Genomic DNA, 14,226 nt, shown 5'->3' with positions numbered 1-14,226 from the left:
GCTCCAGAGGATAGTCGCGAAGAGTCACAGCCGCCTCTGCGGGGCAGAAAACACCAGAGAGAAAAGAGCTCTCCGGCAGGCTGAGATCCACCAGGGAAATTCCCTCCCGGAGGGGGAAATCGACGCCATCGTCACCGTCATCGAGCTGGACATCATCTCCATAGACATCACCATCATCTCCATCATCATCACCCACCGCTGCACCTCGTCACCGTTGTAACAATTAGGGTTGGATCTTGATTGTTTGATAGGGAAAACTCTCCCGGTATTGATTTCTACTTGTTATTGATGCTATTGAGTGAAACCATTGAACCAAGGTTTATATTCAGATTGTTATTCATCATCATATCACCTCTGATCATGTTCCATATGATGTCTCGTGAGTAGTTCGTTTAGATCTTGAGGACATGGGTGAAGTCTAAATGTTAGTAGTGAACTATGGTTGAGTAATATTCAATGTTATGATATTTAAGTTGTGGTGTTATTCTTCTAGTGGTGTCATGTGAACGTCGACTACATGATACTTCACCTTTATGGGCCTAGGGGAATACATCTTGTACTCGTTTGCTAGTTGCGGGGTTGCCGGAGTGACATAAACCTGAACCCCCGTTGCTATATCGTTGCAGGAGGGATAGCAGGATCTCAGAGTTTAAGGATGTGGTTAGATTTATCTTAATTACTTTCTTATAGTTGCGGATGCTTGCAAGGGGTATAATCACAAGTATGTATTAGTCCTAGAAAGGGCGGTGCATTAGCATACGTTCACCCACACAACATTTATCAAAACAATGAAGATTAATCAGCTATATGAAGCGAAAGCACTAGACTAAATTCCCGTGTGTCCTCAAGAACGTTTGGTCATTATAAGTAAACAAACCGTCTTGTCCTTTGTGCTAAAAAGGATTGGGCCACTCGCTGCAGTTATTTCTCTCGCACTTTACTTACTCGTACTTTATTCATCTGCTACATCAAAACCCCCTGAATACTTGTCTGTGAGCATTTACAGTGAATCCTTCATCGAAACTGCTTGCCAACACCTTCTGCTCCTCGTTGGGATCGACATTCTTACTTATCGAAAATACTACGATACACCCCCTATACTTGTGGGTCATCAAGATGTCGAGGGTACTCCTCGGCAATGCCCTCCGATTGGGGCTTAGGGTTGATGGAATCCTGTAAGCTGACACGAGACATCGGTTCACAGACAAGCGGGGGGAGCGATTTACCCAGGTTCGGGGCTCTCGATGAGGTAAAACACTTACGTCCTGACTGTCTGATCTTGATTATGAAGATATTGGGTTACAATGGGGTGCCAAAGAGTTCGGCTAAGATCTCGTCGAGAGGCTAAGTGCTACGGCGACCTAGCTCTAGACTTTTGGTGGCTAAGATTGCTATGATTGATCGTGTCCCTCGGCAGCCCCTCTCCTGGCCTTTATATAGGAGGTCAGGTCTCAAGAGGTCTAACCGAGTATGACCAGATTTACAGTAGTTCTAAATCCAAACTTTCTTTGTTCGGCTCCTTCCTTGTCTTGCCCGCCAAGGAATCTTCTGGTGCGCCATCCAAGTGGCCCGCCTTGCCTTCAGGTGCCTTCATGGGCCTCCAACTAGGTTGTACAAGATAGGGCAATGTCGGTTACCCGAAGGGTAATGCCCACGTCAGTAGCCCCCGAGTGTCTAGCCGAAAATAGTTCGGGTAGAGACTGAAGCATGCCTCCTCTTAATGTTCTTCTTCTTGATTATTCTCGTTCATCTTAAATCAGCATCATCTTCTAGGTACGGATGCTTGCAATCCGTGCGTAGAATCAAGTTGTACCACTCGAACGTTTTGCTCTGCCGAAGTTTTTCTGCAAGTCTTCATAGGTCATCCGATATATTTTCTGCACGCGAGGGATAATGAGTAACGTGCCCAACTTTTGCTGGTTTAACTGTCGATGGCAAAACAACGTTACCCTACACAGAATCAAGTCCCCGGGCATGATCCTGGAGTGCAAAAAAGTTCTGTCGGGTGCGCGTCCAGCACTACCGATGGGAGTAGCCCCCGAGTTTGGGCACGGGTGCTTGCAACCGGGTGCAGACTCGAGCTGAGCAATCATCTTTTTCTTCAGTCTTTTTTCCTTGAATCCTCATTCTATCGGGTGTGCCCCCAGCGCTCCCGATGGGAGTAGCCCCCGAGTCTAAGTGCGGATGCTCGCAATCCGTGCATAGACTCAAGTTCACCATCCGATACCTTTTTTATTCCTTCGAATGCTTCGAGCATTCCTCACGACGTCATTGATGACGTTTACTGACATCTTGATTTTGACTTGACAAGACGCGACCCGCTGGGCCCATTCTTTCTCTGCCTGGCCCTATTTTTAAGCAATATCCGTCCTTCTCGTACAGTTACCAAGGCACCTCCTCAATTTCCGCAATCATCAATGGAAAAAGGCCCCCTTAATGAACTGGCAGCAACGACGCGTGCCCACGCAATCCTCAAGTTCTCCCTTTCTTAAAACTTTCAGAGGACAAAATCTTTTTAGTTTCCTCCCATATTTGCCATAGCATCTTCTGGTCCTTCTTCTTCCTCTCTCTTTCGCAACCGCTACGCCGCCACCACCGCTTTTCAGATCTTCCCCAGATCTCGCAATGGTGAAGAAGAAGAACCTCGCTGCCGCCGCCAGCTCCACGAGCGGTGGCGCCGCCGCCAAAGCCTCCTCGAACCTTCCAAAGAGGAGCGCTCCAGATGCTCCTCCCCCAGCTCCGGCGCCGCCAGCGCCGCCAAGCTCAATAGCCAAACCTGGAGATTGGCTAGCGTCCTCCATCACGAAGCGTGATGAGAAGAGGGCCCGAAGCCTTGGGTTAATCTCCTCCGATGAGGGGAATGTGATTCTTCCAGGTGCGATTTCTCGGCCCAATCCCCCTGCTGGTTTTACCGTGATGATCATGTCGTTCTTGTATCGGGGTCTCTCGCTTCCTGCCCACGAATTCCTTCATCGTATTCTGCGGACTTACGAAATCCAACTGTGGCAACTTACTCCTAACTCAATCCTTCACGTTGCTGTGTTCATCACCCTCTGCGAGGCGTTCTTGGGCATTGAACCTCACTTTGGGTTGTGGAAAAAGATCTTCGTAAAGAGATACAGCAGTAGTAATGGATCTTTTGTCATCGGAGGAGTGGGGTTTGTTGTCCGTTCAGAGGTTCGTTCAGAGGTTAACTATTTCAGTTTCCCAATGAGAGAATCAGTGAAAGGATGGAGACTGAAATGGTTTTATGTCAATGATTCCTCAACAACCGAGTCCCAGCTTCCTTGCTTTGCCGATGTCCTTGAAGCCAGGCCTAAGCATTCTTGGAAGAACATTCTCTCTCCCAACGAAAGGACAACAGCCGACGAGTTATTTGCCAAATTCCTTCGGATCAAAGAAGCCGCTGGTCAAACTATGATCGGCACAGAGGTGGCAGCGGTGTTCTTGAAACGTCGAGTCCAACCAGTCATGGCCAGAGTTCGTCCGATGTGGTTGTATTCGGGTCCAAAGGATGAAACCAGGATAAATATTGAAGGAGATATGCCCTAGAGGCAATAATAAAGTGGTTATTATTTATATCTTTATGTTTATGATAAATGTTTATATATCATGCTAGAATTGTATTAACCGAAACATTAGTACATGTGTGATATGTAGACAAACAAGAAGTCCCTAGTATGCCTCTTAAACTAGCTTGTTGATTAATGGATGATTAGTTTCATAATCATGAACATTGGATGTTATTAATAACAAGGTTATGTCATTGTATAAATGATGTAATGGACACACCCAATTAAGCGTAGCATAAGATCTCGTCATTAAGTTATTTGCTATAAGCTTTCGATACATAGTTACCTAGTCCTTATGACCATGAGATCATGTAAATCACTTATACCGGAAAGGTACTTTGATTACACCAAACACCACTGCGTAAATGGGTGGCTATAAAGGTGGGATTAAGTATCTGGAAAGTATGAGTTGAGGCATATGGATCAACAGTGGGATTTGTCCATCCGGATGACGGATAGATATACTCTGGGCCCTCTCGGTGGAATGTCGTCTAATGTCTTGCAAGCATATGAATGAGTTCATAAGAGACCACATACCACGGTACGAGTAAAGAGTACTTGTCAGGAGACGAGGTTGAACAAGGTATAGAGTGATACCGAAGATCAAACCTCGGACAAGTAAAATATCGCGAGACAAAGGGAATTGGTAATGTATGTGAATGGTTCATTCGATCACTAAAGTCATCGTTGAATATGTGGGAGCCATTATGGATCTCCAGATCCCGCTATTGGTTATTGGTCGGAGTGAGTACTCAACCATGTCCGCATAGTTCACGAACCGTAGGGTGACACACTTAAAGTTGGATGTTGAAATGGTAGTACTTGAATATAGAATGGAGTTCGAATATTTGTTCGGAGTCCCGGATGAGATCCCGGACATCACGAGGAGTTCCGGAATGGTCCGGAGAATAAGATTCATATATAGGATGTCATTTTATGTGAATTAAAATGTCGCGGAAGGTTCTATGGAAGGTTCTAGAAGGTTCTAGAAAAGTCCGGAAGAAACCACCAAGGAAGGTGGAGTCCACATGGGACTCCACCTCCATGGCCGGCCAACCCTAGATGGGGAGGAGTCCCAAGTGGACTCCTCCATAGGGGGCCGGCCACCCCCCACATGGGAGGTGGAAATCCCACCTTTTGGTGGGAGTCCTAGTTGGGCTAGGTTTCCCCTCTTATGGAAGGTTTTGGTTCGGGTCTTATTCGAAGACTTGGACACCAACACTTGGGGATCCACCTATATAATGAGGGGCCAAGGGAGGGGGCCGGCCACCCCAAAGACCACAAGCTGGCCGCCCCATTGAAGTGGCCGGCCACCCCCTCCCAAACCCTAGCCGCCCCCCTCTCCTCCATATCTCCCGCGTAGCTTAGCGAAGCTCCGCCGGACTTCTTCACCGCCACCGACACCACGCCGTCGTGCTGTCGGATTCAAGAGGAGCTACTACTTCCGCTGCCCGCTGGAACGGGGAGGTGGACGTCGTCTTCATCAACAACCGAACGTGTGACCAAGTACGGAGGTGCTGCCCGTTCGTGGCGCCGGAACCGATCGTGATCAAGATCTTTTATGCGCTTTTGCAAGCGGCAAGTGATCGTCTACCGCAGCAACAAGAGCCTCATCTTGTAGGCTTTGGAATCTCTTCAAGGGTGAGACTCGATACCCCCTCGTTGCTACCGTCTTCTAGATTGCATCTTGGCTTGGATTGCGTGTTCGCCGTAGGAAAATTTTTGTTTTCTATGCAACGTTATCCTACAGTGGTATCAGAGCCGTGTCTATGCATAGATGGTTGCACGAGTAGAACACAATGGTTTGTGGGCGTTGATGCTCTTGTTATCTTTAGTTTGAGTACTTTGCATCTTTATGGCATAGTGGGATGAAGCGGCTCGGACTAACTTTACATGACCGCGTTCATGAGACTTGTTCCTCGTTCGACATGCAACTTGTATTGCATAAGAGGCTTTGCGGGTGTCTGTCTCTCCTACTATAGTAAAGATTCAATTTACTCTTCTATTGAAAACATTAGTATCAACGTTGTGGTTCATGTTCGTAGGTAGATTAGATCTCTCTCGAAAACCCTAAACCACGTAAAATATGCAAACCAAATTAGAGACGTCTAACTTGTTTTTGCAGGGTTTGGTGATGTGATATGGCCATAATGTGATGATGAATATGTATGAGATGATCATTATTGTATTGTGGCAACCGGCAGGAGCCTTATGGTTGTCTTTAAATTTCATGTTGAGTAGTATTTCAAAGTAGTTGTAATAGTTGCTACATGGAGGACAATCATGAAGACGGCGCCATTGACCTTGACGCTACGCCGACGATGATGGAGATCATGCCCGAAGATGATGGAGATCATGTCCGTGCTTTGGAGATGAAGATCAAAGGCGCAAAGACAAAAGGGCCATATCATATCACATATGAACTGCATGTGATGTTAATCCTTTTTATGCATCTTACTTTGCTTAGATCGCGACGGTAGCATTATAAGATGATCCCTCACTAAAATCTCAAGATAATAAAGTGTTCATCCTTAGTAGCACCGTTGCCAAGACTTGTCGTTTCGAAGCATCTCGTGATGATCGGGTGTGATAGAATCAACAAGTGCATACAACGGGTGCAAGACAGTTTTGCACAAGCGGATACTAAGGTGGCCTTGACGAGCCTAGCATGTACAGACGTGGTCTCGGAACACGTGATACCGAAAGGTAGAGCATGAATCATATGGTTGATATGATGAACACTTTGAGTGTTCGCCATTGAAGTCACACCTTTTCTCGTGATGATCGGGCTTAGGTGCGGTGGATTTGGTTCGTGTGATCACTAAGACAATGCGAGGGATATTGTTTTGAGTGGGAGTTCACCTAGATTTTTAATTATGTTGAATTAAAATTTGAACTCAATTTGTCATAAACTTAGTCTAAACTATTGCAAATATATGTTGTAGAGATGGCGTCCCCAATCAATTTTAATCAGTTCCTAGAGAAAGAGAAACTTAAGAGCAACGGTAGCAACTTCACCGACTGGTTCCGTCATGTGAGGATCTTCCTCTCTGGCGGAAATTTGCAATTTGTGCTTGATGCACCGCTAGGTGACCCTCCTGCAGAAGATGAATCCGATGAAGTAAAAGCTGTTTACGCGACTCGGAAAACTCGGTACTCTCAAGTTCAGTGTGCCATCATGTGCAGTCTGGAATCCGATCTTCAAAAACGTTTTGAGCACCACGATCCTCATGAGTTGATGAATGAGCTGAAAGCTATATTCGAGACTCATGCGGCCGTGGAATGCTATGAAGCATCGAAACATTTCTTCAGCTGTATGATGGAAGAAGGCAGCTCCGTTAGTGAGCACATGCTCGCCATGACCGGGCATGCGAAGAAACTCGATGACTTGGGAATAGTGATTCCTAACAGACCGGGGATTAATCGTGTCCTTCAATCACCGCCACCAAGTTACAAGAACTTTGTGATGAACTACAATATGCGTAACATGAACAAGGAGTTACGAACTCTTTGGCATGCTAAAAGCTGCTGAGATTGAGATCAAGAAAGAGCACCAAGTGTTGATGGTCAACAAGACCACCAGTTTCAAGAAACAGGGCAAGTCTAAGGGAAAATTCAAGAAGGGTGGCAAGAAAGCTGCCACGCCTCCTATGAAACCTAAGAACGGCCCTAAGCCGGATGCTGAGTGCTATTATCGCAAGGAGAAGGGACACCGGAAGCGTAATTGCTCCAAGTATCTGGCTGATCTGAAGAGCGGCCTTGTCAAGAAGAAGAAAGAAGGTATATCCGATATACATGTTATAGATGTTTATCTCAATCGGTTCTCGTTCTAGTACCTGGGTATTTGATACTGGTTCGGTTGCTCATATCTCGTAACTCGAAACAGGAACTAAAGAATAAACGAAGACTACTGAAAGATGAAGTGACGATGCGCGTTGGAAATGGATCCAAAGTCGATGTGATCGCTGTCGGCACACTTCCTCTACATCTACCTTCGGGATTAGTTTTAAGCCTAAATAATTGTTATTTTGTACCCGCGTTGAGCATGAACATTATATCTGGATCTTGTTTAATGCAAGACGGTTATTCATTCAAGTCTGAGAATAATGGTTGTTCTATTTTTATGAATAATATCTTTTATGGTCGAGCACCACAAAAGAATGGCTTATTTCTGTTAGATCTCGATAGTAGTGATACGCATATACATAACATTGATGCTAAGCGAATTAAATTAAATGATAATTCTACTTATATGTGGCACTCGCTGCCTTGGTCATATTGGAGTGAAACGCATGAAGAAACTCCATACTGATGGATTACTTGAATCACTTGACTTTGAGTCACTTGATAGATGCGAAGCATGTCTAATGGGAAAAATGACAAAGACTCCATTTTCTGGTATGATGGAGCGAGCTACAGACTTATTGGAAATCATACATACCGATGTATGTGGACCAATGAGTGTAGCATCGCGCGGTGGTTATCGTTATGTTCTAACCTTCACAGATGATCTGAGTAGATATGGGTATATCTATTTCATGAAACATAAATCCGAAACTTTCGAGAAGTTTAAGGAATTTCAAAGTGAAGTAGAAAATCAACGTAACAAGAAGATCAAATTTCTACGATCTGATCGTGGAGGTGAATATCTGAGTTATGAGTTTGGCATGCATTTAAAGAAATGCGGAATACTTTCACAATTGACACCGCCGGGAACACCTCAACGAAATGGTGTGTCCGAACGTCGTAATCGAACTCTCTTAGATATGGTTCGTAGTATGATGTCTCTTACTGATTTGCCGTTATCATTTTGGAGTTATGCATTAGAGACAGCCGCATTCACTTTAAATAGAGCACCATCAAAATCCGTAGAAACGACACCGTATGAATTATGGTTTAATAAGAAACCTAAGCTGTCGTTCCTGAAAGTTTGGGGTTGCGAAGCCTATGTAAAGAAGTTACAACCGGACAAGCTAGAACCCAAAGCGGAGAAATGCGTCTTCATAGGATACCCTAAGGAAACTATAGGGTACACTTTCTATCACAGATCCGAAGGCAAAATCTTTGTTGCTAAGAACGGAACCTTTCTTGAGAAAGAATTTCTCACTAAAGAAGTGACTGGAAGAAAAGTAGAACTCGATGAGATTGATGAATCTATACTCGTTGATCAGAGTAGCGCAGTACCGGAAATTGTACCTGTACCGCCTACACCGGCAACAGAGGAAGCTAATGATAATGATCATGAAACTTCGAACGAGGAAACTACTGAACCTCGCAGATCGACAAGGGAACGTGTCACTCCTGATTGGTATGATCCTTGTCTAAATGTCATGATTGTGGATAACAATGATGAGGACCCTGCGACGTATGAAGAAGCGATGATGAGCCCAGATTCCAACAAATGGCAAGAAGCCATGAAATCCGAAATGGGATCCATGTATGATAACAAAGTATGGACTTTGGTAGACTTACCTGATAGCCGTAAGGCTGTCGAGAATAAATGGATCTTCAAGAGAAAAACAGATGCTGATGGTAATATTACTGTCTATAAAGCTCGACTTGTCGCAAAGGGTTTCCGACAAATTCAAGGAGTTGACTACGATGAGACTTTCTCACCCGTAGCGAAGCTAAAATCTGTGAGGATTTTGTTAGCAATAGCTGCATTTTTCGATTATGAGATTTGGCAGATGGATGTCAAAACGGCGTTCCTTAATGGAGACATTGAGGAAGAGTTGTATATGGTACAACCCAAAGGTTTTGTCGATCCTAAAAATGCTGACAAAGTATGCAAACTTCAGCGTTCAATCTATGGACTGAAGCAAGCATCAAGAAGTTGGAACCGACGCTTTGATAAGGTGATCAAAGACTTCGGGTTTATACAAAGGTCATGGAGAGGCCTGTATTTACAAGAAAGTGAGTGGGAGCTCTGTAGCATTCCTGATATTATATGTAGATGACATATTATTGATCGGGAATGATATAGAACTATTAAGCAGTGTTAAGGGTTATTTGAATAATAGTTTTTCAATGAAAGACCTTGGTGAAGCATCGTATATATTAGGCATCAAGATTTATAGAGATAGATCAAGACGCCTAATAGGGCTATCACAGAGTACATATCTGGACAAGATTCTAAAGAAGTTTAGAATGGACGAAAGTAAGAAAGGGTTCTTACCTATGTTACCAGGCAAGGTATTGAGTAAGACTCAAGGACCGGCTACGGCAGAAGAAAGAGAAAGGATGAGTAATATCCCCTATGCCTCGGCAGTAGGATCTATCATGTATGCCATGCTATGTACTAGACCAGATATAGCACATGCTGTTAGTTTGACTAGCAGATATCAAAGTGATCCAGGAATGGAACACTGGACAGCGGTCAAGAATATCCTGAAGTACTTGAAAAGAACTAAGGATATGTTTCTTTCTTATGGAGGTGACCAAGAGCTCGTTGTAAACGGTTACACCGATGCAAGTTGGAACACTGATCCTGATGACTCTAAGTCACAATCTGGGTACGTGTTTATATTGAATGGTGCTGCAGTAAGCTGGGCAAGCTCAAAGCAGTGCACGGTGGCGAAGTCTTCAACAGAATCAGAGTACATAGCGGCTTCAGAGGCTTCATCAGAAGCGGTATGGATGAAGAGGTTCATTGTAGAGCTCGGTGTGGTTCCTAGTGCATTGGACCCATTAATCATTTACTGTGATAACATGGGTGCCATCGCCAATGCACAAGAGCCAAGGTCACACAAGAGGCTGAAGCATATCAAGCTGCGTTACCACTCGATTCGCGAGTACATCGAAGATGGAGAAGTAAAGATTTGCAAAGTACACACTGATCTGAATATAGCAGATCCGTTGACTAAAGCTCTCCCTAGGGCAAAGCATGACCAACACCAGAATGCCATGGGTGTTAGGTATATTACAATGTAATCTAGATTATTGACTCTAGTGCAAGTGGGAGACTGAAGGAGATATGCCCTAGAGGCAATAATAAAGTGGTTATTATTTATATCTTTATGTTTATGATAAATGTTTATATATCATGCTAGAATTGTATTAACCGAAACATTAGTACATGTGTGATATGTAGACAAACAAGAAGTCCCTAGTATGCCTCTTAAACTAGCTTGTTGATTAATGGATGATTAGTTTCATAATCATGAACATTGGATGTTATTAATAACAAGGTTATGTCATTGTATGAATGATGTAATGGACACACCCAATTAAGCATAGCATAAGATCTCGTCATTAAGTTATTTGCTATAAGCTTTCGATACATAGTTACCTAGTCCTTATGACCATGAGATCATGTAAATCACTTATACCGGAAAGGTACTTTGATTACACCAAACACCACTGCGTAAATGGGTGGCTATAAAGGTGGGATTAAGTATCCGGAAAGTATGAGTTGAGGCATATGGATCAACAGTGGAATTTGTCCATCCGGATGACGGATAGATATACTCTGGGCCCTCTCGGTGGAATGTCGTCTAATGTCTTGCAAGCATATGAATGAGTTCATAAGAGACCACATACCACGGTACGAGTAAAGAGTACTTGTCAGGAGACGAGGTTGAACAAGGTATAGAGTGATACCGAAGATCAAACCTCGGACAAGTAAAATATCGCGAGACAAAGGGAATTGGTAATGTATGTGAATGGTTCATTCGATCACTAAAGTCATCGTTGAATATGTGGGAGCCATTATGGATCTCCAGATCCCGCTATTGGTTATTGGTCGGAGTGAGTACTCAACCATGTCCGCATAGTTCACGAACCGTAGGGTGACACACTTAAAGTTGGATGTTGAAATGGTAGTACTTGAATATAGAATGGAGTTCGAATATTTGTTCGGAGTCCCGGATGAGATCCCGGACATCACGAGGAGTTCCGGAATGGTCCGGAAAATAAGATTCATATATAGGATGTCATTTTATGTGAATTAAAATGTCGCGGAAGGTTCTATGGAAGGTTCTAGAAGGTTCTAGAAAAGTCCGGAAGAAACCACCAAGGAAGGTGGAGTCCACATGGGACTCCACCTCCATGGCCGGCCAACCCTAGATGGGGAGGAGTCCCAAGTGGACTCCTCCATAGGGGGCCGGCCACCCCCCACATGGGAGGTGGAAATCCCACCTTTTGGTGGGAGTCCTAGTTGGGCTAGGTTTCCCCTCTTATGGAAGGTTTTGGTTCGGGTCTTATTCGAAGACTTGGACACCAACACTTGGGGATCCACCTATATAATGAGGGGCCAAGGGAGGGGGCCGGTCACCCCAAAGACCACAAGCTGGCCGCCCCATTGAAGTGGCCGGCCACCCCCTCCCAAACCCTAGCCGCCCCCCTCTCCTCCATATCTCCCGCGTAGCTTAGCGAAGCTCCGCCGGACTTCTTCACCGCCACCGACACCACGCCGTCGTGCTGTCGGATTCAAGAGGAGCTACTACTTCCGCTGCCCGCTGGAACGGGGAGGTGGACGTCGTCTTCATCAACAACCGAACGTGTGACCGAGTACGGAGGTGCTGCCCGTTCGTGGCGCCGGAACCGATCGTGATCAAGATCTTCTACGCGCTTTTGCAAGCGGCAAGTGATCGTCTACCGCAGCAACAAGAGCCTCATCTTGTAGGCTTTGGAATCTCTTCAAGGGTGAGACTCGATACCCCCTCGTTGCTACCGTCTTCTAGATTGCATCTTGGCTTGGATTGCGTGTTCGCCGTAGGAAATTTTTTGTTTTCTATGCAACGTTATCCTACAAATATTGCTGAATTATCGGAAAAGGAGCTGCTTGATGAAGTTCGTCGCCTTACTCTCTTTAGTCAGGAAGACTCGATCCCATTGATATCTTCTTATTCTCCTCTTGATGCTGATCATCCACCGTCAGAGGTAATTTTCCTTCTCATACTCTTATTATTCTGTTCCACTTAGTCGACATAATTACTATTGTTCTTATTTGTTTTTTTCTTCGACAGATCCCCATAGTTTCCGGAAACCTGCATGATTCACCAAACGATACTTCTGAGGGAAGAGGCTCCTCAGTCCATGTTGATTTTCATACTACCGAGTATACAGGACCAGAGAGCGAACACGATGATCCGATAGATTCTGAAGCTGTCCACACCGATCTTCCTTCCTCAGCCAATGATGCTTGCGACACAGAGGGATCAGTGTGTGATGATGACGCTGATCGTGATGCCTTTGTTAATGCAGCTGTGGAGGAGACCAGAGCTTCAACCGTGAAGAGATCAACCGGCGGCTTTGCCGATGAAGATGATCTCTTCGATATGTAAGCGCCTTCTTCCCTGAATTCAAATTTTGTCTTTTATCACTCTCATTTCTTTCATAATTCTTGTCAGCCATTTCCTTTCGCAGTGACGAAGGTTTCATTGAACCTCCGTCTAAGAAAGCTAGATCTGGCGTTGTTCCGCTGGACGTCGCGGCTTTCGAAGGTTCGGCTCCTAAGGCAGCCCCCGCGGTCCAGGTATCGACTGCTTCCTCCCTCTCTAGGGGGAAAGATGTTCCTTCAACTGCTGTCGTCATGACCCCTCCTTCAGAAAAACCTGTAAGTCTTTTTTTATTACAACGCGAATTTCCTGGAACGTGCCTTGTTTAATGATTCTTTGTCAAACATCTATTGTTTCCCTTTCCTTAAGGACCTGCGGGGCGTTATATCTTCTTTGGAGGCCTTCGCCTCCCAATTTACTTCCCTGGAGGCAGACAAGGTTCGGCTGGAGAAGGAAGTTAAATCTTCTTCCTCAAAGTTGGACAGCGCAGTCAAAATAGCCGCCGCAGCTCGCCAAGAGGTCGACTCCCTGAAGGAGGAACTTGGCAAGCTGAAGGAGAAGCTGAAAGAAGAGGAAGCGTTTAGGCTGGCCACCGAGGCTCGGGCAGCTGAAAAAGATGAACTCCTTCGCCAGTCTTCCTTGGCTTTGCTTGGTAATCTCTTTTATGCTTCTCTGTCGATTGTTGCACTTATGAATTTGATTCTTTGTCAGTAATTCTTTCTATTTCATTCTCTTGCAGAGGCCGCCGACATCCCTGCCAATGCTTTGGACAAGATTCCAAACAACTCTCCGGCAAACGGTGTGTCGATGACTCTCGCCTCCCACCAGCTTACACGGGAGCTCCTTGAAAAGGGGAAAGGTGCCATGGCGCGGATGCACTCGATGATCTTCCCCATGATCAGTCAAGACAAGACTCTGGGGCAGCTGATCGACGCCTTCGCAGTCGACACCAAGGAGGTTATCGAGGTATTCAAACGCACTTCGCGTACCTATGGTGCCCTCCTAGCCTTTCAACTTATGATCGGTCATGGCTTCAAGGCCGATATCGAAGAGATGTCTAAGGACCTGCCGAAAGAGCAAGATGGGCAGTTCATTGACTTAAGCGTCTTCAAAACATCAGCCCTTAAGTGTGCACGCCAGCTCCTTGAGCTGGTTTCATCAAGGAAGACATCGGCTGGCCCCATTTTATCGACTCAGACCCAAGCCCTTTGATTTTTGTAACAAACTTCTCTTTGAGCTGATGTGAAACAATGTTCTGTCACAAAACTTATGTTTGTAATAAACTCCGTGCTAGCAATGTTGCTAGTACACCCTTGTTATGATATTTTCACTTGCGCTTCTACCGATGGGAGTACCTTCTTGATATTGATGCGAAG

Source organism: Lolium perenne, chromosome 7 (assembly GCF_019359855.2).
Source record: "Lolium perenne isolate Kyuss_39 chromosome 7, Kyuss_2.0, whole genome shotgun sequence".
Classification (NCBI taxonomy): domain Eukaryota; kingdom Viridiplantae; phylum Streptophyta; class Magnoliopsida; order Poales; family Poaceae; genus Lolium; species Lolium perenne.
The sequence above is the reverse complement of the archived record's forward strand: the minus strand, read 5'-3'. Positions refer to the sequence as shown.